The 27,624-nt window shown below is 40.4% G+C and overlaps 1 non-coding gene across 1 annotated transcript; it reads right to left on the bottom strand.

Moving 5' to 3' along the window:
• Window positions 1–19,436: 19,436 nt before the first annotated feature.
• Window positions 19,437–19,578, bottom strand: LOC122914740. Its single transcript, XR_006385832.1, has one exon. It is a non-coding gene; the product is annotated as a U4 spliceosomal RNA (small nuclear RNA).
• Between the last annotated feature and the right edge of the window lie 8,046 nt (window positions 19,579–27,624).

Here is a 27,624-nt window from a genome sequence, read left to right as displayed (position 1 = left end):
TGGGGTAAAGCTATATCTATAAATGGAAACTTTTTTTAACATCTGAATTTAATTTTATTTTTTCAATGTTCTAATTTTTTTTTAAGATTTTATTTATTTATTTGACAGACAGAAATCACAAGCATGCAGAGAGGCAGGCAGAGAGACATGAAGAAGCAGGCTCCCCCCTGAGCAGAGAGCCCAACTCGGGACTCAATCCCAGGATCCTGGGATCATGACCTGAGCCAAAGGCAGAGGCCCCAACCCACTGAGCCACCCAGGTGCCCAGTATTTTAATTTCATAAGGAATCTCTACACTGCTTCCCAAAGTGACTACTCCAGCTTGCATTCCCATCAACAGTGCAAGAGGGTTCTTCTTTTGCTACATCCTCTCCAATAGTTGTTGCTTCTTATTAATTTTGAGCATTCTAACTGGTGTAAGGTGGTATCTCAATGTAGTTCTCATTTGAATTTCCCTGATGGCTAATGATGATGAACATTTTTTCATGTGTCTTTTAGCCTTTTGTATGTCTTCTTTGGAGAAATGTCTGTTCATATCTTCTGCCCATTTTGTGATGTAAAATCCTAGAGGAGAATGCAGGCAGTAACCTCTTCAACATCGGCCACAGCAACTTCTTTCAAGACATGTCTCCAAAGGCAAAGGAAACAAAAGCGAAAATGAATTTTTGGGACTTCATCAAGATAAAAACTTCTGGGGGTGCCTGGGTGGCTCAGTGGGTTAAGCCTCTGCCTTTGGCTCAGATCAAGATCTCAGGGTCCTGGGATGGAGCCCCGCCTCAGGCTCTCTGCTCAGCGGGGAGCCTGCTTCCCTCTCTCTCTGCCTGCTGCTCTGTCTACTTGTGATCTCTCTCTGTCAAATAAATAAATAAAAATCTTTTAAAAAAAGATAAAAAGCTTCTGCACAGCAAAGGAAACAGTCAACAAAACAAAGAGGCAACCTAGGGAATGGGAGAAGATATTTGCCAATGACACTATAGACAAAGGGCTGATATCCAAGATCTATAAGAACACCTCAGACTCAACATAAAAACAAAAACAAAAAACCAACAGATAAACGTGGCAACCGGATGCTTTTAAGTGGTTTACAATTCAGTCACCAACACAACTATAGGAAGACACCAACACAATTATAGGAACACAACTATTATTTTCTATAGTTGAAAAAGCACTCACTATTTTCTAGAATGGGTGCAATAAAGAAAAAGGATGACACCAAATTTCAAGGAATTTTGAGTAATTAGAATTTTCATATATTGCTCTTAGGAGAGTAAAAAGTACATTCACTTTGGAAACCTTTGTGCAGATATTGATGAAAATAAACATTTACCTACTTAAATGGGAGCATTTTGTCACCCTAAAATATGTCTCTTTGGCCCAAGGATAAATTGAGGCTAGTATTTTAAAGAAATACCAGATAAAGGAAAAGCTCTGAAACCTAGTATTTGTTTGCTTTTAAAAGAGACATTTGGATTTATAAGGGGAAACTTCATCTGTAAGGTATCTCCCTCTGTGTTCCCGAAAGAGGGAGAAGGTGTCAGTCTCCAGAAGCTGTGACCAGGGGTGAAGGCATGGATCTAAATGTGGTCACAACCAGCCTTGGTTCTCATGCTTAGGCAAAGGTCACCTCCCAAATGCTTCCCAGTAGGATCACATGTGAGATTTCAAAATTATCATGACTGGTGTCCTCCCTCTCAGATTCTGTCAGTTGGTTTGGGTGGAAATAACAGTGCTTTGTTAATTAAGGGCTCCAGGTGATTCTCAGTGAGACCAGGGGTAATCCTGAGGGATTCAGTGCTTTTTATGAGAATGGAGAGGTGGCATTGGCTCACGGAGAGATAACAGGGTCTCTGCTACATGAGTCTGGAGGGTCGGGTCCATGTAGCACATGGTTTCTATGCTGTAGTGAATTTGTGGGTTCTGTTGGAGCAAAGGCCCCCTAGAAGCAGGAAGGAAAAGTCAGGGATTGGGTTAAAAATAGGAAGTCACAGTTCCTGAATAGCTCCTGACACAAAGGACGAAGAAGCTGGGACTTCTCTGCATTTCTGGGTCCTGCCTTTGGGCAAACAGTTTACAAGTGAAGAGGTTCTACTGGTGGCTTTATGGGCATTTTCTCATGATGCAGCTGTGATTTCTCCACAAAAAGCTCGTGAGAAACAAATCTAGAGGACAAGGAGAAAGAATGACCAGTTCTCAGGTAAGCTTGGTGTCCCAGGAAAGTCTGTATCATGCTTTTCTCCTGAAATTGCTTGCATTTAGAAACTGCAAATGTTCCCTCTAGTTCTGATGTTTCTCCCTTATGTTTTCACCTATTTTTAAAACCTTTTCAGAAATGAAACTGAATGCTAGGTCTTCAGAACACTTCTCCCCTACATCCCAGAGATTTGTCTCCTGTGTCTTCAACCTGGGTTCCAACATGGTATCAAGAGCTTCAATTTCAATGAAAATCTGCAACTGTTGACAATATTCCGTTGGTGACAGATCTAGAGGGGAAGGTGTTGAATCCAAGATTCCTGCTGCTGCTGAGGTTTGTTCTTGGGATCTCAGCAAAGGAAAACATTTCTCATTTAGGTCCCATGTGGATACTTTATCAGCTCTGCATAGCCCAGGAATAAGAAAATGCCCAAATCAACATAATAGGTATGAAATCCAGAATATCTTGGAAAGTTCTTGGGGAATAAGCAGGGAGTGAGTCTTGCTCTTTAGAATGTGAAAAGGATACTCTATTTAAAATACACTAGATGGGCACCTGCATGGCTCAGTGGGTTAAGCGTCAGACTCTTGATTTCAGAACAGGTCCTGATCTCAGGGTCCTTCAGTGGAGCCCTGTTTTGGCTCCATGCTCAGCAGGGAATCTGCTTAAGATTCTCTCTCTGCCTCTTCTTCAGTGCTTCCCCTCTTCTCTCTAAAATATAAATAAATCTTTAAATAAAGTAAAAAAAAAAACAAACCAAAACTAAAACATACTAGCTATTACAGGTCATGGAAACTGGTATTTCAATGACTCGGACAGTCAGATGGGGACCCCAAACATGGATCAAAGATTGGGAGGAAGCCAGTCATGTGGGCATTGAGAAGATTGCACCTGAGGGAGAACAAAGGAGACATAAATTGACTGAACACCCTGCCAGAGAGCTGCAGGCAGGGCACCAGAGGAGAGGCTGGCTGCCAGGATGCAGTGAGTGGGGCTGTGTTGGAAGGGGGAAGGTGAGGAGTTGTGGGGACTTAGGACCCTTTATTCATCACTGTACCTGGTTGTTAGGTCCTATGGCTACCTTGAGGTGGGCCCCCTGTTGGGGCTATTTGGACTCAGTGGGAGGGTCGCTATGGGCACTTTCTCCACTCCTTTACTCAAGACTCTTTGCCTAAAAGTAGGCTCTACAGAATCTACATGTGATTGAAGTGTATATAAATCCACTGCATTCTCATAAGATTTTATTCTGAATTCCTGTTTCCAGACTCTAAGGAAACACCCATGATGGTGTGTCCTTGGGTGTGCCTTAGGCACTGATAGCAATTTGTTTCTATACACCTGATGTGAACTGCTTTTATTCACGTGGTGTTGTCTGCCAGATTCATCCCTTATAATGTTTATGTTTTCCCTCTTATTATTTGTAAGGAGCTTAGATGTTCTGAGCCACATGCAGCAACCATCGCCTTCCAGATGGAAACATCTTTGTTCTGAGTTTCACTTGCTTTTAGTTTCTTTTTCTTATTTATTTATTTGACAGACAGAGATCACAAGTATGCAGACAGGGAGACAGAGAGGAGGAAGCAGCTCCCCACTGAGCAGAGAGCCCAATGCGGGACTCGATCCTAAGACCCTGGGACCATGACCTGAGCCAAAAGCAGAGGCTTTAATCCACTGAGCCACCCAGGCACCTCGAGTTTCTTTTCTTAAAAAAAATATTTTATTTACATTTTGAGAGAGTATGAGAATTAGGGGTGGGGGAGAGATAGAAGCTGATTCCCCACTGAGCGGGAGCCCCAGGAAAGTCTCCATCCCAGGACCCTGGGATCACTACCTGAACCAAAGGCAGACCCTTAACCAACTGAGCCACCTAGGTGCCCCTTGCTTATAGTTTTTGAGGAAAAGAACAAAGTCCTAAGAAGTGTGGATACATTTCCTTCAACTTGCAGCCCATTGATAAATACTTGAGATAAGCAGGGTATGGCATTCCTCAAGGAATTCACAACTGCCTCAATGTTAATGATTTGTTGGAGGTGAAAAGCAGACTTAGCTTGATGCGCGGGCCTCCAGGATCCTCTATGTCCTCTTTAACATATGAAAATCCCTTTGGAAACTTCCTTTATTTCTACTCTCCAAATATGTGTTGGCCATCATCCTCCAAGCATATGACCCACTGATAGATATCTGATGGATCTCCTGACAAGGTCCTGGGAGCCTAGACTCCAAATTCCTTAGACACTTCCACCATCCCTCACCATCTCCCCATTTGAAAGTATGTAATCAGTCACTGCTTATGACCCCAGTGCAACTCTTTGACCAAAAGTCCTGACCCATGCTTTAATAAGGCCACATTTTTTGCACCAATGATATCTCAATGATTTTTTTTTCATAATTCACTATTGAACCCCAATATTCACATCAAAAACATCTCAAGAATTCTTTCTTGACAAATGGCTCATATCCAAAATCCATCAGTTTGCACTGAACAAGAAGGGCTCTCACTTCTGTGTAGTTGGTATATATGAGTTCTGGGTTGGAGATTCTCATTCAGTCAACCCACCATCCCGTAGTTTTTCTTCTACTGAACACTCCTATCACAGACTTACTCTTCTATTTACTTCTTTGTGTTTTCAGAAAAAAACCAAGAATCACAAAATGAACATTGTTCAGTATTTTAAAATCCTGAGATCTAATACAACACAAATCATAATTTAATCAAATTTTTCAATGAACTACTATGGTACAGGATCATTGACTACGATGGCCAAGAAAGAGAGAATTCTTGAGAGGATATATGGTGCAAGTTAGTAAGTTTATTTTCTTTTTTTTAAGATTTTATTTATTTATTTGAAAGACAGAGATGACAATTAGGCAGAGAGGCAGGCGGAGAGAGGAGGAAGCAGGCTCCCCGCTGAGCAGAGAGCCCAACGTGGGGCTCCATCCCAGGACTCTGGGATCATAACTGGAGCAGAAGGCAGAGGCTTTAACCCACTAAGCCACCCAGGTGCCCCGAGCAAGTTTATTTTAACAGCACTGTATCAATGGGCAGGAAGAGCTGCACTTTGGCTGCATCAAACTGGTGGTTCTGTGCTTAATGTACATTGGGGAGGGGCTGTGCAAGGAGTATAAGATCATAAATGTTTCTTTGAATCTATACTTGTAAAACTCCTTTTGCAAGATTCCTCTGGCACTTATTCCACTTGATATTAATATGGGGGAGATGTACAGGTAGTTTCAAGATCCACTGAGAATGTAACAATTTGGCCTTAGGTGATGCTTCTAGAACTATGCAGGCAGGGTGCGTGGGTGGCTCAGTCAGTTAAGGGTGTGCCTTTGATTCAGGTCATGATCTCAGTGTCTTGGGATTGAGCCCACATCAGACTCCTTGGTCCGTGGGGAGCCTGCTTCTCCCTCTCCTTCTGCCCTGCTCATGCTCTCTCTCTCTCTCAATAAAATCTTAAAACTACAACAACAGAAAAACTATGCCAACTGTAGGTCAGCCCTCTGGACTACAAGTGAACATTTTTTGCTTCTAGCCCTTATCACGGTAGTCTCAGAAATAAAGAGTTGTTTTCTTTCTGTCATTCAGTGTGTTTGTGTTGATAGTGTAATAAAAGACAAGCATCATCATCAGGGCACCTGGGTGGCTCAGTCATTTGGCCTTTGCCTTGGGCTCAGGTCATGATCCTGGGGTCCTGGAATGGAGCCCCAGATCCAGCTCCCTGCTCAGTGGAAAGTCTGCTTCTTCCAATGCCCCTGCTTGTGTTCCCTCTCACACTGACTCTCTCTTTGTCAAATAAATAAATGGAATCTTTTTTAAAAAAGCATCATCATCAGCAAAAAGATTTATGAATGTCATGTCATTGAAACTGTTTCTTAAATTAGGCATCACAAAAATTTTCTATTCTATCACTTTTCCTGTGGGTTTAAGTACTTTCTAAATATATGGATGTGTGCATGAATGTACAATGGTAGATCAGCGTTGGGTGGATCCTTCTTGTTTTCATCATTCTTCTCAGGTTGGGCACCTTCTATGAACACTGCTTTAGGGTCTCTCTGTATATTGACCTGAGTGCCATTTTATTTTTTTATTTTTTATTTTTTTTTAAAGATTTTATTTATTTATTTGACAGAGAGAGATCACAAGTAGGCAGAGAGGCAGGCAGAGAGAGAGGAGGAAGAAGGCTCCCTGCTGAGCAGAGAGCCTGATGTGGGACTCAATCCCAGGACCCTGAGATCATGACCTGAGCTGAAGGCAGCGGCTTAACCCACTGAGCCACCCAGGTGCCCCCTGAGTGCCATTTTAGATCAACTCTAGGTCAGATAACCTTGGTGAAAGCCTGATCCCTTCCATGTTATTGGATGTTTGACAAAATATTCCTGTAAAATTAGAAGAATAATGTTTTCTTCTCTAAGATTATTATTCTTCATTTCACCTTAATTTATGAACAATTGTTAGATGCTCTCTAGAAATAGGAAGTGGTGAGAAAAGGATTGTTGTAGACATTCTTGCTATTCCAGTAGAATCTGTCATTGGTATAAAACCTACTCAGAAACACTTGGGTGGCTCAGTCAGTGAACTGTTTGCCTTTGGCTTGGGTCATGGTGCCAGAGTCCCGAGATGGAGCCCTGTGCTGGGCTCCCTGCTCAAGGGGGAGTCTGCTTATCCCTCTCCCTCTGCAACCCTCACCTTACTGCCCACACCCCAGCTCATGCTGTTTCTTGCTCTCTTTCTCTCTGTGTTTGAAATTAAATGAAAATCAGTAAAACAAAACAAAACCAACCATTTCAATTCCAAGTCCTCCAATAACTCATGCCTTGGAGTTTTAGCTCTCATTAAAAAATAGATCTCTTGGGGGTGCCTGGGTGGCTCAGTGGGTTGAGCCGCTGCCTTCGGCTCGGGTCGTGGTCTCAGGGTCCTGGGATCGAGTCCCGCATCGGGCTCTCTGCTCGGCGGGGGGCCTGCTTCCTCCTCTCTCTCTCTGCCTGCCTCTCTGCCTACTTGTGATCTCTCTCTGTCAAATAAATAAATAATAAAAATCCTTTTTAAAAAAAAATAGATCTCTTGGATCATGGGCTATTGCCTCCTTAGAAATGCAGACTCCCATCCAACCCCAGTATTTCTGAACAGAATCTACATTTTTACAAGATCTCCAATGCACTGATTTAAAATTCTAATTCACAATAGAATGTGATAAGTACATTTGTAGCCCACTAAAACATCCCACCTAAGAAGTAGCCACAACTTACACTGTATGATAGTAACACAGTACTCAAAACTGTGTATTCCTTTGTTGAGGACTTCATTTGACAAATTATTTTGGATAAACACACAGTATTTATACTGGTTTTGTGGATCCTATGCCATCCTCTTACCTCAAAAGTCACGGAATACATTAGAGCCTATTATTGGGTTAAAAATGATCTTCCTGTACAAAGGAGGATGTTCTCTGAAGGCAGAACCAGTTGTCCTAATAAAACTGGACTAACATGAGTTCACTGCTTGGTGAGTCACAGATAGAAACTACAATTGATGGTGTTGTCACAGAATGCAAACTTGCCTAAAAAAAAAAAATCACAGGTAATAACTTGCAACATAGAGACTCCTAGAACAAGGGAGAAGTATTTCCTATTATTTGGGGTTAGGGTGCATATTCAGAAAGTGGAGCCTTATCTTCTGTAGAGCTGGGCATTAGGTGGCACAAGAGCCTCAAGAAAACCTTGTCTACATACTTTGTATTTATGTAAATGGACTTTGTGCACCTTCTTCGGTGGAGATTTTCATATTATCATGAGATAAAGGGAACTGTAGATCACTCCAACATTTACTGCTTGGTCCATCTGCTTAGGTGTCATGGGGGTGAAGTTCAAATTGCGCCAGCCCAAGCTCTTCCTCAGGGCTGTAAGTGCCCTTAGTTGAATAGTTTCTGTTTTCCTGGGAGCAGACTCTGTCCATGGGTGTTTTGAATAAAATGAAGATAAGGTGGAAACAAGAGGGTAAGTAAAATGTGGCAGAAAGTTCAGAGGGTACAAGCCGGACCAAGAAAGTTTGGATCTTGGGTTTAGAGGTGAACATTAACTCCCTCTCTCATCTTAGGGACCATCGTGAACTGTGTCAATGGCCATTTGGTGACTGTGGTATTTATTGCAGGGACAACTGACATTCATGGATGTGGCCATAGAATTCTCTGAGGAGGAGTGGGGATGCCTGATACACACTCAGCGGGGACTGTACAGGGATGTGATGTTGGAGAACTACAGACACTTCTGCTTCCTGGGTGAGGAACACTCCTTCCGGATTTTCCAAACCCCACTCTGGGTTTTGCTCCTTCCTGTGAAGACTGTTTTTTGGGAGCTTCCTTTTTGAATGACTGGATTTCAGATCCAGGCAGAGAGGGGAATAAGTAGGGTTTTGTAGATGGAGAGAAACATTTTCATGATGTTTCCTTCTCAGCTTTAGCTTCCCCTTCCTCAAGGTAACATCATCACTTCTGTAGATTCCAGGCAGTTCTAAACATTGAGTGGCTTAAGTGGTACTGCCCGCATCTTCTACACCAATTCTCACTCATTATTCTATCTACTACTTGGAAGTGGAGGCCAGGGTGTGAACATTGGCAATCCATCCATCCTGTTGTAAAGGGGATTTTTTTTTTAAAGATTTTATTTATTTATTTGACAGAGAGAGATTACAAGTAGGCAGAGAGGCAGGCAGAGAGAGAAGGAGGAGGAAGCAGGCTCCCTGCCGAGCAGAGAGCCCGATGCGGGACTCGATCCCAGGACCCCGATATCATGACCTGAGCCGAAGGCAGCGGCTTAACCCACTGAGCCACCCAGGCACCCCAAAGGGGATTTTGAGCAATACCATTTGGGAAACCATTTCCCAAATTTTCTAGATTTCCATTTCCCAGGTTCTAGATTCTACAGTGTTCTCTCTTCTCTACTGAGCACACCTGTGATTGGAAGCTAGAATCTCCAGCTGTACTTGTTTTCCTTTTTTCTAATGAACAGGTCTCACTGGATCCAAGCCAGACTTGGTGTCCTTTTTGGAACAGAGTAAGTTCTGGGATGTGATAAGAAAGGAGACAGTAGCTTTCCATCCAGGTAGGTGGGAAAGAATGAAGCAGATGACAGAGGTGAGATCCAAATGTGAAAAAGGATGGTTGACCTTAAAGTGTGTAGCTTCCATGTATTTTCCTTTTTTTTTTTTTTTAAAGATTTTATTTATTTATTTGACAGACAGAGATCACCAGTAGGCAGAGAGGCAGGCAGAGAGAGAGAGAGAGGGAAGCAGGCTCCCTGCTGAGCAGAGAGCCCGATGCGGGGCTCGATCCCAGGACCCTGGGATCATGACCTGAGCTGAAGGCAGTGGCTTTAATCCACTGAGCCACCCAGGCGCCCCCCATGTATTTTCTTGAATGGAAATTAGTTCAAGAAGCCCAGTGTTTTTGGTCTCCCTCTCAGTGAGGGATATCTGCTATCCAAGATGATAAAATTCTTACATTCTTGAAGAATTCTCCTTCAGCTCCAGTGATGGTCCATCATATCCACAGGGAGGGCCTGGAGACTCTCCTTGGAGGGGGAGGGCCTCCCTAATCTGAAATTTTCTCCATTGCTGTGAGGGCCCTGGGGAAATCACCCTACTTCTGAGGACTTTCATGTTAAGCCCTTGGTAAGTTCTGTTTTGCCTCCTGTGAGATATGTGTCAGGGTAGTGCTGAACATGTTGGAGTATGTGTGGAAATTCCGGAAACACTGGAGACAGACATCTCATACTTTCAGGTTTATGTTTTTGGGTGTTATGGAAGGTTTAATATGAACTATACAAAACTGAGACTCTGTAACTTCATCAGATCACAAAGTACCTCCCTAAAATGAGAAAATTCACATCCTGTATTTACCTTCAGAAGTTCACAGTCTGTGTGTTCCATTCCTAAATGGTGAAATACTGTAATATATCTATTTGTTTCCTAGAATTCCTACTTAAATAATGCCATAGGGGAGCTAGGACATTTAGAACTCAATTTATAGCTTCTAATATAGTCTCTGTTGTTACCGTATTTATTAATAATTGCATCATTTAATAATTTTATCTTATATGAAGTGTATTTTTCCATTCTAACTAGTTGTATACGAGATTCAGTTTTGATTTTTTAGATCCAAAGTTCCGATGGGACATGGACATGTACTTTATAAGAAGTGAGGGAGATAATTAGTACAATCCCCATATTTAAGAAAAACTTTTGCTTATAATGTAATTTTACTTCAGGGAAAAATTAGTCATTGGATTTTTCTTCTGATTTCCTCAGAATATACCTGAATTCATCCAAATACTTTTTTAAAAATAAATCATTGTCAGTATATTTCCAAAGTTGGTGTTTATTTAGAAAAGAAAGGATTTTGGTTGCTTGGTTCTACAGAATGAATTATAGCTTTATATTCTACATAAAAGGAGGTGTATATTAACATCATACATTTTTCAATGTCTTTTAAGTGCTTACTAGTAAAATCTTTCATTAGACTTTCTTATGGTTAATATTAATGAATATTCATTACAATTTTACTATCAGTGAAGGCATGTCAACAATTCCAATGTTTTTTTTTTCATGGGGTCACAGTCTGTGTTTGAAAATACAGTTACATAGTGATTTTCCTTTTAGATAATTCATCTATTTTTTTATTGAGAATTTTTTATCTTCAATTTGGTCTTATTCTGCTTTTGCAATTCTATAATAATGTACTTCCTTTTGTCTGGGACTTTCCACAACATGAAGTAATTGTGCTTTCCTTTTTGCTTGTGTATTTTATTCTATGGGATGCAAGAGTGGCTTGGTGACTTAAGCATCTGCCTTTGTCTTAGGTCATGATCCTAGGGTTCTGGGATTCTAGATTCTACAATGTTCTCTCTTCTCTACAGAGCACAAGTGTGATTGGAAGCTAGAATTTTGGAAGCTAGAGTCCCAAGTTGGTCTCCTTGGACAGCGGGGAGCCCACTTCTCTCTTTGCCAGCTGCTTCCCCTCTTTGTACACACGTGCTCTCTCTCACAAATAAAGAAATAAATCTTTAAAAAGAGACATTAAGTAAGCATTTTAAACTGATATTCTCAATTGCATACAAAATTGTTCAACTTATTTCCACCCCTGCACCCACTTTGTTACCAGTATCACAAATTCTATCTTTTATATTGGGTTTATGATTTAAATGCTTTGATTTAAAAACATTTTGTAGGGGCGTCTGGGTGGCTCAGAGGGTTAAGCCTCTGCCTTCAGGTTAGGTCATCATCTCAGGGTCCTGGGATTGAGTTCTCCATTGGGCTCTCTGCTCAGCAGGGAGCCTGCTTCTCTCCACCCCCTCCCACCCCCTCTTGCCTCTCTGCATACTTGTGATCTCTCTCTGTGTGTCAAATAAATAAAATCTATAAAGAATACATTTTGTGGCACAAATAAAAACAACTTGTGCTACCTCACTACAACACTGCAGGTTTCTATAATTGTGAAAATATTTATAATTAGCAGAGAGGTTTTTATTGGCATATGGTTTTAATTACTGCTTAGAATCCTTTTACTTGATCTAGAAGGATTTCCTTTAACGTTTCTTGTAGAACAGGACTAGGAGTAAACTTAACAGGGGTTTCTATGTGGGAAAAGTGTTCATTTCTACCTTTATGGAAAACAGTTTTCCCAGATAGAGGATTCTTGGTGGATATTTTGATCTTTCAGTGCTTGAATACACTGTCCCATGCAGTTCTTCCTACCAGGTCTGCTGTGAATCCCAGTAATAATCTTATGGAGATCTCTTAAAAAGATGAGTTGTTTTTATCACACTGTTTCAAAATTCTCTTTTTACTGGTGACTTTTCATAGGTTAATTGTAATGTGTCACTGTGTTCATGTCTTGAATTTTATCCTACTTTAATTTTCCTGAGCTTCTTGAATTTGTCTCTTCTTTCCACAAACATGGAAATTACAAGTCTTTAGATCTTCTTATAAACCTTCTGCCCCATTTACTCTCCCCTACCTTTGGGGTCCCCATAACATGCCTATGAGAAGAGCACTTGTTGGTGTCCCATGAGTCCCTACTCTGCCTTTTTCCACATGTTTCTTTGTTCCTCTCAGCAGATAATTTAAAACCTGGGGTCTTTAGGTTGTCTGCATCTTTCTTCTGTTTGATCAAGTCTGTGACTGACCCCTTTGTGTATTTTTAATTTCAGTGATTGTACATTTCAGCTCCCAGCTTTGGTTGATTGTTGTATTTTCTGTGTCTTTGGGTTTACATTTCTGTCATGTATAGTTTTGCTGATGGCATTTAGTTACCCTCCTACTTTTCTTCTTATTCCATGATATCTTTATGGCAGTTATTCAAATTCTTCCTCAGACAGTATGTACTTCTTTATTAACTCAGGGCCAATTTTAGAGATTTATTTCATTCCTCTGATAGAACATGTTTTCCTAATTCTTTGCCTCTGATTCTAAATCAGCATATTTATTTTTAGAGAAAAAAACAACTAGATTAATTATATTTTAGTCATGGAAAATGTAGGCATGTGGGCTGCCAACCTCTCCACAACTGGACATCTCTGTGGATCATTTGTGTTCCCCAAACTGAAAACCATACCTACTTTTAGATGGAAATATTCTATTTTTGACCAGAACCCTTACCTAGAACATTAACAGTCCATTATTTCATACTTTGCTGGGGTCAATGGTGTATATTGTATTTCTATAATGAATGAAAATTGAGAAAATAAAACATTAAAACAGTCATAATGAAGGGAAAGTGAATTTAGAGTAGTGCACTGTATTTGTGAAAAGAAAGAAAATTGGGCGTTGCCTAGGTGGCTCAGTGGGTTGAGCCTCTGCCTTTGGTTCAGGTCATGATCCCAGGGTCCTGGGATTGAACCCCACATCATTTTCTCTGCTCAGCAGGGACCTTGCTTCCCCCCCCCCCCCGCCCTCTGCCTGCCTCTCTGCCTACTTGTGATCTCTGTCAAATAAATAAATAAATTCTTAAAGAAAAAAGAAAGAAAGAAAAAAAGAAAGAAAGAAAGAAAGAGAATTGAGGGGCAAGTGGGTGGCTCAGTCAGTTGGGTGTCTGCCTTTTGTTCAGATCATGATCCTGGGGTCCTGAGTTGAGCCATGTGTTGGGCTCCCTGCTCAGTGGGAAGCCTGCTTCTCCCCCTCCCTCTGTCTGCAGCTCCCCCTGCTTGTGTTCCCTGTTTCTCCCTCTTTGTCACCAGTAAATAGAGGTGACTATTTCTGCTTCAAACAGCCCACCCAGTTTTTAGGTTAGATGTCCCTATGTTGTTTCACAGCCCATGCTCTCCTTATACTCCTGACCTGAGTGAAAAGTGGGTTTTTATCAGTTGTAGAAGCTGATAAAATTAAGTTGAGTACCCTGTTATGCTTACATTTGAAATTGGATCAATTGAAGGATAGGGACATCTGGGTGACTTAGTTAAGCATCTGCCTTTACTCAGAACAGGATGGTCCTGGGAAGGAGCTCCATAACTGGCTCCCTGCTCAGCCAGATATGTCTCTCTCCTTCTGCCTGCTGTTTCCCGTGATTGTATACACACACTGTACAACAAATAAGTGAGTTAAATCTTTTAAAAAAAAAGAAGGATAATAATTCATTATTCAGTATGTGTCATCTTCTGGTCAGCTATACCATGAAAAGGCTGCTGCGTACTTGTAGGAAAGAAGACACATATTTTGTGTTATGGACACAGTGAGTAGGTAGATGCTCAGGTCTTATAAAATAGCTCAGATACTCTAGATATACTCTGGTTTTTCCATTTCTTCTCTCTAGTGTTGTTTACCCCCAGGCATTGCACTTATTCTTGCCCTTTTTTTGCCCCAGGATACCTGCCTCACCACTAGACATCAATCCATGTTCCTTGCAGCAAAAGAGACTGTTAATCTGATAGGATGTAGGGAATTTGATCTGAATTCTTTCTGTTTTCCTTCAGGGAACACCATTTTCCCCAAGGTAGTACTCCCACAATGCCATTGAACCCTACTATTCTATGGGCCAGTGTAATATATAAATGTCACACACATGGATGTAGATATTTGAGAACGTCTCTTGAACTTCACCACAGCATCTGGCACAAAGGCAATCACACTTTGTCCTGAAACTAGCTGTTTCTTTCTTTCATTTTTTTAAAGATTTTTAAAAAGATTTAATTTATTTACTTGACACAGAGAGAAATATCACAAGTAGGCAGAGCATCAGGCAGAGAGAGAGGGAGAAGCAGGCTCCCTGCTGAGCAGAGAGCCCAATGTGGGGCTCGGTCCAAGGACCCTGAGATCATGACCTGAGCTAGAGACAGAGGCTTAACCCACTGAGCAACCCAGGTGCCCCAAAACTAGTTGTTTCAAAAAGGCCCTAGAATTAACAGTATCCTTAATCTTAATGCCCAGGTATTTTATGCTATATGTAAATGCATAGCTGATGAACAGCTACTTAGACCTGCAATTATTTATGGTCTTATGAGAAAATTGATTAAATACATATTTAGAGTGAAAATGTTATATCCAATCCCTTTAAAATTTGTAACCTATATTAATATCTTGTATACATTTCTTGACTTATTTGAAAAATATTTAAATAATTTCCAATACATTTTTTTAGGAGTTATTTACTTAATTTAGAGAAAGTACAAAGGACAGCAGCAGGGTGGGGCAGACTGAGAGGGAGAGAGAATCCCAAGCCAACATCCTGCTGAGCTCAAAGTCTGACCCAGGGCTCCATAATATGACGTTGAGATTATGACCTGATCTGAAACAAAGAGTTTATTGCTTAACCGATTAGCACCCAGGAGCTACACTTTATTATTATTATTTTTTAATATTTAATATTTATTTTAGAGATAGGGAGAGAGTTAGTAGGGTAAAGGGCAGAGAGAAAGGAATTTCTGAAGCTGACTCCCTGCTAAGCAGAGAGCCCAATGCAGGGCTACACCCCAGGACCCTGAGATCACGACCTGAGTCATAACCACTTAACCAACTAAGCCACCCAGGTACCCCTGTTCCAAATCACTTAAATTTGGATTGCTTTCATTCAAGAACATGAACTAAAGTGCATCTAGGGTCATCTCAGGAAGCTCAAGGAAGTATATTTGAGGTGGGAGCTCAAGGAAGGTATAGAGGGGAGAGATGAAAGAAGTGAAGACTTTTTCAGAGTCAGATACATTAATGAATAAAGAAAATGTGTGTTGTGTATTTTGTGTGTCTTTGTGTCCCAACACTAACATGACCGCAGGCATAGAGGGTTTGCAAGGGTGACCTATCTATAGATAACTCAGGGATGACCTGTGACTTAGTTCCTGTAGAGGCTGTCCATTTTAGCATGTGTTAGAATCCACTGGAGCACTTGGAAATCTTGGATTGTTGTGCCTATCCCCATATTACCATATCAGTAATTCTTAATTTTCTTGTCCTCTAATTGTCATTTCAACTTCCATGGTTAGTGTTTTTTATTGTTCTTTGGAACTTTTTCTTACACCAAGACCACAGAGATAGAATCCTTTTAGTTTCTGTAAACACAACATTATCCTTAAAATTTCAATCAGAAATGCATTAAAAAAATCAATGTATTGTGAGATTTCTGTAGTAACTGAAGTTTTCTATTCTTTTTTTATCCCCCCAACATAACTAACAAATTGAAATGTATTCTGAAAATGTTGTGCTTTCTTTTCACTTGCTTACAGAAGTCATTTCTTGATATGGATTCACATTGCCACAGTTTTGGAGTCAACTTCTCTGTGATTTGTCTCCATCTTTTCCTGCCTCTAGTCCTGTTTAGCAATCACACAGGACCCCACAACCCATGTCAGTTGGGATGTCATAAACCTTTCATGGGCCACTCGACTCAGATGAATGATCATTCCTCTTCCCACAGTAGTGTGACCTCTGGGGCTTGGCAATAGCAACAGTCTTCATGTTACAGGCTGTAGCTGGAATCCTGGCAACCTGATGGGTGTTTTATCATTATGTCTTTATTTCACTGGGTGTAGGTAAAGTTGTACAGATTTATTGCCAACCACATGAGTATAGGTAATAGGTTTGTCTGGGATAGAGCCAAGAGGGCACTTTGGTGCCCCTGGAGAGAAGGGAGGCAGACAACCTGGGAGCAGACAACATGGAAACAACCATCTGAAGGATGGCACAGAGTGGAAGATTATTCAGTAGTCTAGAAGCCCTATCCTGAGACAAAACATGCAGTGAGATGCGTTTTCAAGAACCCAGAAGCTGGATGGCACCATTTCCCTCTCCCGCCCTATAGCATAAACATAGAACCCCACTCAGCAGGGACACTGGCTGTCTGCTTTTCTTGCACAAAGCCCCTCTTCCCTGTGTTCTTGTGGGACTGCCCTTCTTGGTGATGCTTGCCTGAGGACCAGCAAGGTGGGCCCCTGCCCACACCACATCTGCTGAGCAGGGAGTTCTGTAGGGCCTCAGCTCTGATGGAGTTGATGTCAGGTCTCCTATCACAGGTAGACCAGAGCTCACCTAATCACACTGAGGTTAGGGTCCAAAGATTTCCCACAGCAAGCAAGGAGAGCCTCTGCAGACCACTGGCCTGAAGGACAGAAGAGGGCACATCAGTGGCTTTTCCAAATACAGAAGAAGGCAGAGACTTAGACAAAATACCAAGATGAAAAAATTTATCTTACGTGAAATGAGATATGGTCATAGCTAGAGATCTAAGAGATACATAAATGAGTAACTTGCTTGATGGAGAATTTAAGGCAACAATCTTAGGGATATACCCAGAGATGAGAAAAGAATAATGAGAACCTTAACATAGAGAGCAGAAAAAAAAAATGGGGGCATGTGAGTATCTCATTCCATTAAATATCTGACTCTTGGTTTTGGTTCAGGTAGTGGTCTCAGGATCCTGGGATCTAGCCCCAAGTCAAGTTCCTCATTCACTGTGGTGTCTTCTTGGTATTCTCCCTTCCTCTCCCCTCATGTAGCTCCTACTCATGCTCTCTCTTTCTCTCTCTCTCTCTCTGTCTCAAATAAATGAATCTTTTAAAAAAATCAAAGAGATTAACAATGCAATCAATCAGTTTGGAAACAGGCTTGATGCAATGAACAGGAGGCAGGAAGAAACAGAGTAACAACTTTCTGACCTAGAGGACAATGAATGAATGAATGAATGAATGAATGAATGAAAAATAATGAATCTGAATCAAAGAGAGATGTATCATCTGTCTCAAGATTTCATTTAGGGAACAGAGTGACTCCATCAAATATAGTATCATTCCTAGATCTTGAGCTTTTCTGTGCTGAGACAGTTTTGTTTCCAAATTAAACTGTTATTCTGGTCTAAGACGACTCCCAGTTTCCTTTGTATAAGGTTGATAATTCAGTCTTAGTAACTTGTGCATTTTTATGAATTATCTGGGTATTTTTTTTCTAAGTTACCTGATTAGTATGTAATTGTTGACCTAATTAAAGCATTACCAGTTTTGTTTATTATTTTGGTTAGAAAGGGCATTATACACCTGAACCAAAGAATACATTATATGTTAATAAAAAATAATAATTAAAAAAAAGCAACAGAAAAAAGACAATAAAAAATAAAAAGAGCATTACATTCAATGTATCGTTATTGTTTATTCTGATCTATTCTATTTATTTCACATTTTTGTTATTTTCTTTCTCTACTAAATTTCAGTAGTTTTTTTCTGAAAGGAAAACTTGTTTTCAGTATTTTTCCCCTTATATTATTTTATTTTATATTTTTAAATATTTTGTTTATTTATTTGACAGAGATACTAAGTAGACAGAGAGAGACAGGCAGAGAGAGAGGGGGAAGCAGGCTCCCTGCTCAGCACAGCCCAATGTGGGGCTTGATCCCAGAACCCTGAGATCATGACCTGAGCCAAAAGCAGAGGCTAAACCCACTGAGCCACCCAGGCACCCCAGTTTTTCCCTTCTTTTAGTAGGAAAGTTGTTTATTCCAACTTTTTTCTTTTCTTTCTTTTCTTTTTTTTTTTTTAAAAGATTTTATTTATTTTTTTGACAGACAGAGATCACAAGTAGGCAGAGAGCCAGGCAGAGAGAGAGGGGGAAGCAGGCTCCCTGCTGAACAGAGAGCCTGATATGGGGCTCAATCCCAGGACCCTGCCATCATGACCCGAGCCAAAGGCAGAGGCTTCAACACACTGAGCCACCCAGCGCCCTAACCCAGGCACTTTTATTGAGTATTTTTAATCATGACATGTCCAATATGCTCATACTTGTGTTCTGTCTCAATTAATAGGATCATGCCTTTTTTGATCTTCATTCTGTTATTGTGGAGTCTTCAATTTATAGTTTTCCATACTTCAACACCCTTAATTCCAGCGAGATTTTTTTCATTTATGTTGCCAAATGGTAAAATCGGCTTTTGACTTAGTTTGTTCTATTTTATTGTGGACTTTGCATGAATATTCCTCACAGGTAGTAGTTTGTAGACTTCCTTAGCTATAGTGTCTTCTCCTGGCTCAGATGACCTGGTAACGCTGGTGCCCGAGAGAGCATGTTCTGCTGATTTCTCTGATCTTCACTCCTTGGAAATGTTTGAGTAGATTTGAAGTCCTTTGTCCTGAAGTGTCTGTTTGAATTCTCCAGTGAATTCATCTACATAGGACTTTTCCTTGTTGGGAGTTTCTTCACTACTCTTTCAGTGTGCTTAGTAGTTGTTGATAAGTTTTAATTTTAAAATATTTCTTCATGATTGTTATACCTTTTTTGAAATTTATTGTTGACTTTTGTTATCACTTTCTTGGCACATGATTATACATTGTCTCCTTTTATAATTACTTTTATTTCTATGGTATTATTCTACAATGTCTGCTTTTACTTCTTTATTTCTCCTTTTACATGGTCTTTTCTCATTTATTTGCTCTTGATTTAGTTCATGGGCTGTCAATTTTGTTGATCTTTTCTGACAACCAACTCTTCCTATTATGGATATGTTCCTATTTTTACTGTGTTCTATTGGGTTCCTTTCAGTTTTATGTTTAAGAATCCATCTTTCCACAATTTTATTCTCATATGACACTTTTGCTGATTATTTGAGATATAGGAAAATGATGTGTGCTGCAAGATGACAACACCACAGAATTATCTATTAGGATATGTGGTCTGTATGTTGTGTGCAAAGTTCTGTATCCACGGAGGAATGAAGTCCTCATGATTCCTTCTCAGCCATCTTCCTGATATTCTTTGATTTACTTGAAGCTTGTATATTAGAAGACATTCGTATATTCATCTGAATGTGATAAGTAAAATGACTTTACTTTTCTCTTATTTGATATCTTTCAGAAAAGTTTTCAGTTAGCAATAATTGTACCTCAGATAAACCTCATTGGCTATGATACTGCCAGTGTGCAAAGCTTCTCTTATTTGATATCTTTCAGCTGTATCTTTACATGACACTCAAAGCTGCCTGAAGAAGCCAAGCATAGAAGTTTCTTTCCAAAAAGTGTCAGTGGGTAGATAAGAAAATAGTGCCGTTGAAAATGTATACTTAATGACATACTGGGACAGTGATGGGGAGAGTGAAGGGCATCAAGATACCATGAAGGACATAGCCATTTGGAGACAACTGCACTTGATAAGAATCAAAATGACCAGAATAGCGAAGGATATAAAATATCATTGAAAACCTTACTTTTTAAGTCAACTGTTTCTACAAAGCAGTGTTTCTGTCAGCAAAAGCTCCAATCAAATATTCAAACATACATACAGAGAGAAACCTTTCCAATGTAAAGAATGTAGCAAAACCTTTAAATTCAGTTCAACCCTATTTCAGCATCACAGAAATCATACAGTAGAGAAACCATACAAATGTGAGGAATTTAGTAAAACCTTTAAGGACTGTTTATCACTAACTGGACACAGGCAAATCCATACTGGAGATAAACTCTACAAATGTAAAGAATGTGACAAAGATTTTAAATTTCACTCAGCACTTACTCAACATCACAAAATTCATACTGGAGAGAAACCTTAGAATTGTAAATAATGTGGCAAGGCCTTTAGATTGTTCTCAACACTTACTCATCACAGAATTTATCACAGAATTGCATGTAAATGTAAAGAAATTGGAAAGACTTTTCAACAGCACTCACACCTTAGTAACCATAATAGAATTCATACTGGATAGAAACCTTACAAATGTAAAGAATGTGGAAAAAATGCTTAAGGACTGCTCTACCATACACCACATCAGAGATTTCATATTGGAGAGTAACTATGCAAATATAAAGAATGTGTCTTACCTCTCTCTCCCTGGAGCACACAACTTAATGTCATTGTTGTCATAGGAAGAAAACTAGAAAATGTGAAAAAAAATGGTCAAACCTTTAACTGGAATTCAGTCTGTACTCAGTGTCAAAAAATGCAAACCCTAGGGGCGCCTGGGTGGCTCAATGGCTTAAAGTCTCTGCGTTCCGCTCAGGTCATGATCCCAGAGTCCTGGGATCGAGTCCTGCATCAGGTTATTTGCTCGACAGGGAGCCTGCTTTCCCCTCTCTCTCTGCCTGCCTATCTGCCTACTTGTGGTCTGTCAAATAAATAAAATCTTTTTTTAAAAAAAGCAAACCCTAGAAACATAATGAATGTGGAAAGGCCTTCTTTTCAATATACACTTAAGCGAATACCAGAGAGGACATTAAAGTAAGTAGATTGACAGATACCAGTGTTTGGAAAACTATTTAATTGATCATCAGATGTCAATAACATTTGACAGATAGTTAGTAGAAAGCCATACATCAGTCACTCTATTCAGACAGTACTCTGTATCAAAACAGTTATTCCAAAGAAAAAGACAAAGTTAAAGGAAATAGATATGCTGTTATACACAGGAGATTTAATGGGTGGACTTTTACATAGATATAATTAATTTCAATGTGCTTTTTTGTTACATTGACCCTATTTGGGATTTTTGACTAATAATAATGTACCTAATTCTCAAATCACTTCAGAAAATTTATTTATTCCTACTGTGTGTGTGTGAAACCATGTGGCTGATTGTAGGTATATCAAAGATATTCGATGCCCTTCTGCATTAGATGCGACTCATGCATCCCTCATTTTCCATGGAAGATGAAGGACAGGATAATATGCAACAAATGAAGAAAATCTAAATGGAGATGCTGTTTATGTTTATAATATTGATGTAAGTTACCATGAGATAGGTGTTCAGATCATGATTGTTATCCATTTATTAAAACTAAAGAACTTCCTCAAACTAGAAATACAAGGTTTTACTAATTGTTCTTTACAGAAAAAGAGGTGGCTGTCCAGTTCAGTACTAATGTATTTTCGTAATAGTGATCTTTAGAGAGTAGGAGTTGATGTGGTTGAAATGCAGAAATCCTCACAGATAACAAAAAAAGCATAGATCACTATTCCCTACAATGCCATATCATTGGACACACACATTTGTTAATGATTCTCAGCCCTGAAATATATGGTAATCACTACTCCCACATCATGATACAGCATTTGAGGGCTTTTAAATGCTTGCATCTTATATTTTGAACAGGGATAATAGAGTAGATTTGAAATTCATAACATAGTCTGTGTACTTAATATATTTTAATTAATAAAACATAATGGTTTTTAACATCTTAATATGGGTTTGTAATGAATGATGTGTTATCCCACCACCAATGTGAAACTATCTCACTCTATTGAAGGTTGTAGAGAACTCATGGTATCTATCCCCTACTTGTTAATGGAGTGAAATAATATTCCTAGGAATCCATTCTCTCAGTTGCTTAAGTTAAAACCATGTATGAATCCCCCCTCCGGTTTATGTATTGTATCATTTTCTCCTCTTTATGAATACTATGTTATTATTGTTGATGTGTTACAGATTATATGGAGGTATGGTTGACCTTGTAGTTCACATACTCTATGATACTGCTATTTGGCATCTCCTGTGTGTAACCAGTAGTTTTCCAGGAGCCATGAATTGACACCTACCCATCTCACTAGTGTGTTCCCCAGACAACACCCTGCAGAGTCACAAGGCAATGTAACTTCTGATATGACAATAAGCCACCCTTGTGAGCAGCCATGTCCTTTTTCCCAAGGCTTCCGACTCCCATGTCCCTTAGAGAAGATTTCCACAGAGCTTACCTAAACCTTTTTTAGTTTCAATGGCCTAGTCTGGACTTACTGCTCAGACTTTAAAGCATTGGATTCTGGCCCCTACTAAAGTTATGTTACACTGAGCTCTTGTTTTGATGTGTCTATGAAGTACATATGCGCATATGACCTTGATGTGTGTTTAATAGATAAGCCAGAAGTAGAAGAGACCTATTCTAAATGGAGTGATATTGTAGCTCAGGTAAGAGATATAAAATATAACATGATGAATTAGCATGTGCAGAACAGTGGTCTGGGGTGAACAACAGACTCAGCATTAGAAGAATAATTTCTTCTTGTTTTATTTCCTAGTTATTTCCAAATCTCCAGTTGTATTTTTCCTCATTTTTGTTTCCAGTTCCATAGGCATCACAACCATTCTTTTTTCCTGAATTGTGGCAAGGGTGTTCTCACTAAACAATTGATATTAGAGAGATGGACAGGCAAAGGGCATTTATTCAGCTATTTAGGCCTGGATGTGGGATGTGAATCTCAGTAAAATTCGATGAAGGCAACATCCTTAGGGAGAAAGGGAAGACCTATTAAAAGAAAAAATGTGAAAAACTCTGTTGTGGGGAAGGAACTGGATAGTACAGGCTTGGTGGTGTCATCTGGTGAGTACATGTAATGGGGAATGTGAATTGGCAAATATGTTAGTTTTAAAGATTTTATTTATTTATTTGATAGACAGAGATCACAAGTAGGCAGAGAGGCAGGCAGAGAGAGAGACAGAGAGACAGAGAGAGGAGGAAGCAGGCTCCCTACTGGGCAGAGAGTTCAATGCGAGGCTCAATCCCAGGACCCCAGGATCATGACCTGAGCTGAAGGCAGAGGCTTTAACCCACTGAGCCACCCAGGCGTCCAAATATGTTAGTTTTAAAGGAATAGGGAAGACTTTATCTTCATGATTTAACTGAATTCCTGTCTGTAACTGAAGACCAGATGCTCTTGGATGGCAGTGATAACTGTGATGACCCAGGTCTAGATCAGTGGCACTGGATGGGATGGGTTTTGGATGATGCAATCATTTATGCCAGGGTCCAGCCTTGGCAGGTCCAGGTGTCCCAAAGGAGGGGCAGTGTTGGCAAAAGGAATGGGAGAGCCACACAGAGAGTTCTGGTCAGTAGTCAGGCATATCCATTTTATTTTATTTTAGAGCTTCTTATATAGGCAGTTTAATTGGGGTAGGGGATTACATTTGTACAAAGGACATCAAAGGGCTCAGGCACTCATCAGATAATTTTTCTTTGTTCAGCACAAGTTATTCTAGTGTAAGCTATAGTGGGTACAGACTGGCGGCAGGGATGGGGGACAGGGTCTTGCCTCTTGAATAGTCATGTCCCTCTGAAAGCCATGGGAGGGAGAAGAAATATGTGCTTTTTGGTCTGGAGTCTGAAGGAAAACAGGATATAGGTTAAAGGAAAACGAGAAGCTCTAGAGATGAACTAGATAGTAAGGAACTGCAGGAAACAGGATATAGGTTAATGGAAAATGAGAAGCTTTAGGGATGAACTAGGTAGAAAGGAATTGCAGGAAAAGAGGATACAGGTAAATGGAAAATGGGAAGCTATCTGAAGAAACTAAGAATATAGGAGAGAAGTAGGAACCCGAAGGTGTTACCTTTGCTGGAAGCAGGATGTATTTCAGTGGCTTGGCTTGTGAAAGCCTTGGACAAACATCAACCAAAGGAGGAAAGTGTCTATTGTGGTACACATTTAAAGTTCTCCAGTGTCTTGGGTACAGAATAATTTACCTCCTTAAAGTTGCTCTGGCCCACAAGCCTGAGAAATGTTTGTGGCAGATTAGCAAGTGGCTCTTTGAGAGAGATATGGGGATCAGAGGGAAAGGCAAGAGACTATCAGACCATGCTTATCTGTGGCGCTATCCAGTCCTCAGCAGAATTGGGCCTGCATCAGTTCAAACCTTAACCTAGTGAGGCAATGCCCTCGACCAGGCCTCATGGCCCCCAACACATTTAGGTATAGCTTTAAAATGTCAGAAACGTGGGGAGCAAGAAGCCTTCTGGATAGTGGAATAGGCAGGATTAGCAAGGTGTGTGCTGTGGTTGCACCCAAACCCTCGTTTCCCATGTATATTGATAAGGAAAACCTATCCTATGTTCTGAAGTGGCCGACCAGTCCAACAGGGGAATCCCAGTCCCGGTCCCAGGGCCATCCCAGGCTTTCCTCTAGCCCTACCAGCCACTCTGTGCAAGAGTGGCACAGATATGGAAGTAAAAATGTATAAGTACCCCCTTTGTTTTTGCTCAGGGTTCAGACCTTGAGAGAGTACTCTCTTTTGAGCCTGCGGGTATGAAATCAACCTCTGGTCCTCCATGGTCTCTGAGTGCCACTTGGTCCTTTGGCCAGGATCCAGTCCACAGTCCATAACAATATAACCACTATCAAGGTTATATCCATTGCAGATGGGGGGACCTTTCAGGGAAGCAGCTGTACTGCTGTGTGGGGCCTTCTCTCTATTCAGTACCATAAGGAGTATGGGCTCAGGTTCTGGCTCTGTCCGTGGTGCTGATTTGCTACAGGAGCAGTTCAGCGGCGAGAGGCAATGAGCATTTCTGCTTCGAACAGTCCAACCCAATTGGTCACTGACTACTGAATGAATAAATAAGATTTGATATGTAGGTACAATGGAATATTAGCATAAAAAGGAATGAAATCTTGCCACTTGCAACAATGTGGATGGTGCTAGGGAGTATTATGCTAAGTGATATCAGTCAGAGAAAGAGAAATACCATATGATTTCACTCATAGGTAGAATTCAACAAATGAAAAAGTGTGCAATGAGAAAGAAAAAAAAAAGAAAGAAAGGGAGACGCAAAGAAAGAAACAGATTCTTACCTATAGAGAGCAAGCTGATGGAAGCCAGTGTCCAGGTAAGTAAGCAGATGAGTTAAATTAGTTACAGGGTTTAAGGAGTACAATTGTGACAAGCACCAGGTTTTATATGGAATTGTATAGTCACTATTGTACTCCTGGAATGAATATTACCTTATATGTTAACTAACTGAAATGTAAACAAGAGCCTTAGAAATGTTTTGTTTTGGCTGACTTAAACTTTTTGTCTTAGATTGATTGACTCCTAGCCATTGCAGAAAAAATAATTTTGGAAACAAATTGAAACATTTCTCTTTCCTCCCTTCCAGATTCCCCCCAAGTTCAGAAACTCTCAGTGACTATTCTACTTTTATGCCAAAATATGTATTTGCATAATTTCAATAAGACTATGTCTGCTTATGACAAGAAACATAAACAAACACTGGCTATGGGGCACCTGGGTGGCTCAGCACATTACCAGGCACCTACCTTGACCTCTGGTCATGATCCCAGCATCCTGGATGGAGCCCAGCATCAGGTCCCTGCTCTGGGGAAGTTGCTTCTCGCTTTCCCTCTGTCCCTTCCCTTGCTCATGCTCATACTTTCTCTCTCAAAGAAATACATAAAATAAAAAGTAGTGGGGCACCTGGGTGGCTCAGTGGGTTAAAGCCTCTGCCTTCGGCTTGGGTCCTGGTCCCAGGGTCCTGGGATTGAACCACACTGTGGGCTCTCTGCCTCACAGGGAGTCTGCTTCCCTTCATCTCTTTCTGCTTACTTGTGATTGTCTGTCCAATAAATAAATAAAATCTTAAAAAAATTTTTAAACAAAAGTATTTACCAAAGCTTTGACTGGAGTGTTGTAGCTGTGAATGAGCTGCATAGACTCAGACATGATGAGACAGCTGAAAGGGACTAAAATTCACTTTATGCAACCAATGAAGACCCTTTGGAAATATCATCCTGACACCTTGCTTAGAGAGTGTCCAGCAGCCTTACCAGGTTATTAAGAAGGTCACTCTGTAACAGGTGCAGGAAACTCGAGATATTTGGGGATCTTAAGATAAGAGGAACTCGGGACGCCTGGGTGGCTCAGTTGGTTGGACGACTGCCTTCGGCTCAGGGCGTGATCCTGGAGTCCCGGGATCGAGTCCCACATCAGGCTCCCAGCTCCATGGGCAGTCTGCTTCGCTCTCTGACCTTCTCCTCGCTCATGCTCTCTCTCACTGTCTCTCTCTCTCAAATAAATAAATAAAATCTTTAAAAAAAAAAAAAAAGATAAGAGGAACTCACCCAAATCTATAGGACTCCTGGGCAATGTCTGTTGGGAAGTATTTGGCTTGACTTTTGGCCTGGGGGCACTATTGAAAATTCAGTCTAGAGATTCATTATGAAATGATCAGCAAAGCTGGTTTTAAAGAGGCTGTAAGACAGGGTGCCTTGGTGGCTCAGTGGGTTAAGCTGCTGCCTTCGGCTCAGGTCATAATCTCAGGGTTCTGGGATCGAGTCCTGCATTGAGCTCTCTGCTGGGCAGGGAGCCTGCTTCCCTCTCTTTCTCTCTCTCTCTGCCTGCCTCTCTGCCTACTTGTGGTCTCTCTCTGTCAAATAAATAAATAAAATCTAAAAAAAAAAAAGAGGCTATAAGTCAAAACTCTATTCTTGGTGTGCTTATGTAAATAACCAGGCCAAGTTTTCTTTCTTGAGCGAGACTTACTTTACAATAAAGTTAGTGTTAATTTGGGTGTGTTTGGTAACAATGAGGTGATTACAGAGAAAAATATGTTTTAATAACACATATGTATAGATAAAAAATTATAATAGTATTCATAATAAAATGTACTGAATCCAGATTTCTTCTAGGGTCGTCTAGTGCCTGGCTTCCAATCCCTAAATTAACATTTTGATTCTTCTCCCATGTTTCACATTTGGAATCATTTGAGAACAAAAATTGCCCTTTTCCCCCAAAGGTCTGCAAACTTAATGTAAATGATCTGATGTAATAAAATTGTTCTAATAACTCCCGTATAAACAGTCTTAGGACTGTGGCTCCATGAGCCACTGAAAACAAGAGCAGATGCATTTGAACTATAACCCAGGAAGATCTGGGTGGTTGCTACCTGTCCTCTATCTCAAGATACTTCAAGTCTGACATCTGACCAGATGTCTGGTCAACTGCTACCCTTAGAAGACAGAAACTGGCTTAACATTTGGTCTAATCATGAATCACCATTCTCCTTTTGTTTTCATGTAAATGCCTCATTTAATTACATTGCCTGCAAATGTAATTAATGCAATTAATTACTGCATGCATGCATGGCTTCAGTAGGATCTATCAGTTAGATATTTTCTGCAGGAAACTGGGAAAATAAACATAAGTACCCTGGTCCATCCCAGGCCTTCAAGGCTCTAAATCAGGACATGAACCTAAAGGCCTCTTGCAGAATGTGTTTGGA

This window comes from Neovison vison, chromosome 7 (genome assembly GCF_020171115.1).
Source record: "Neovison vison isolate M4711 chromosome 7, ASM_NN_V1, whole genome shotgun sequence".
Taxonomy (NCBI): Eukaryota; Metazoa; Chordata; class Mammalia; order Carnivora; family Mustelidae; genus Neogale; species Neogale vison.
The sequence above is the reverse complement of the archived record's forward strand: the minus strand, read 5'-3'. Positions and strand labels throughout refer to the sequence as shown.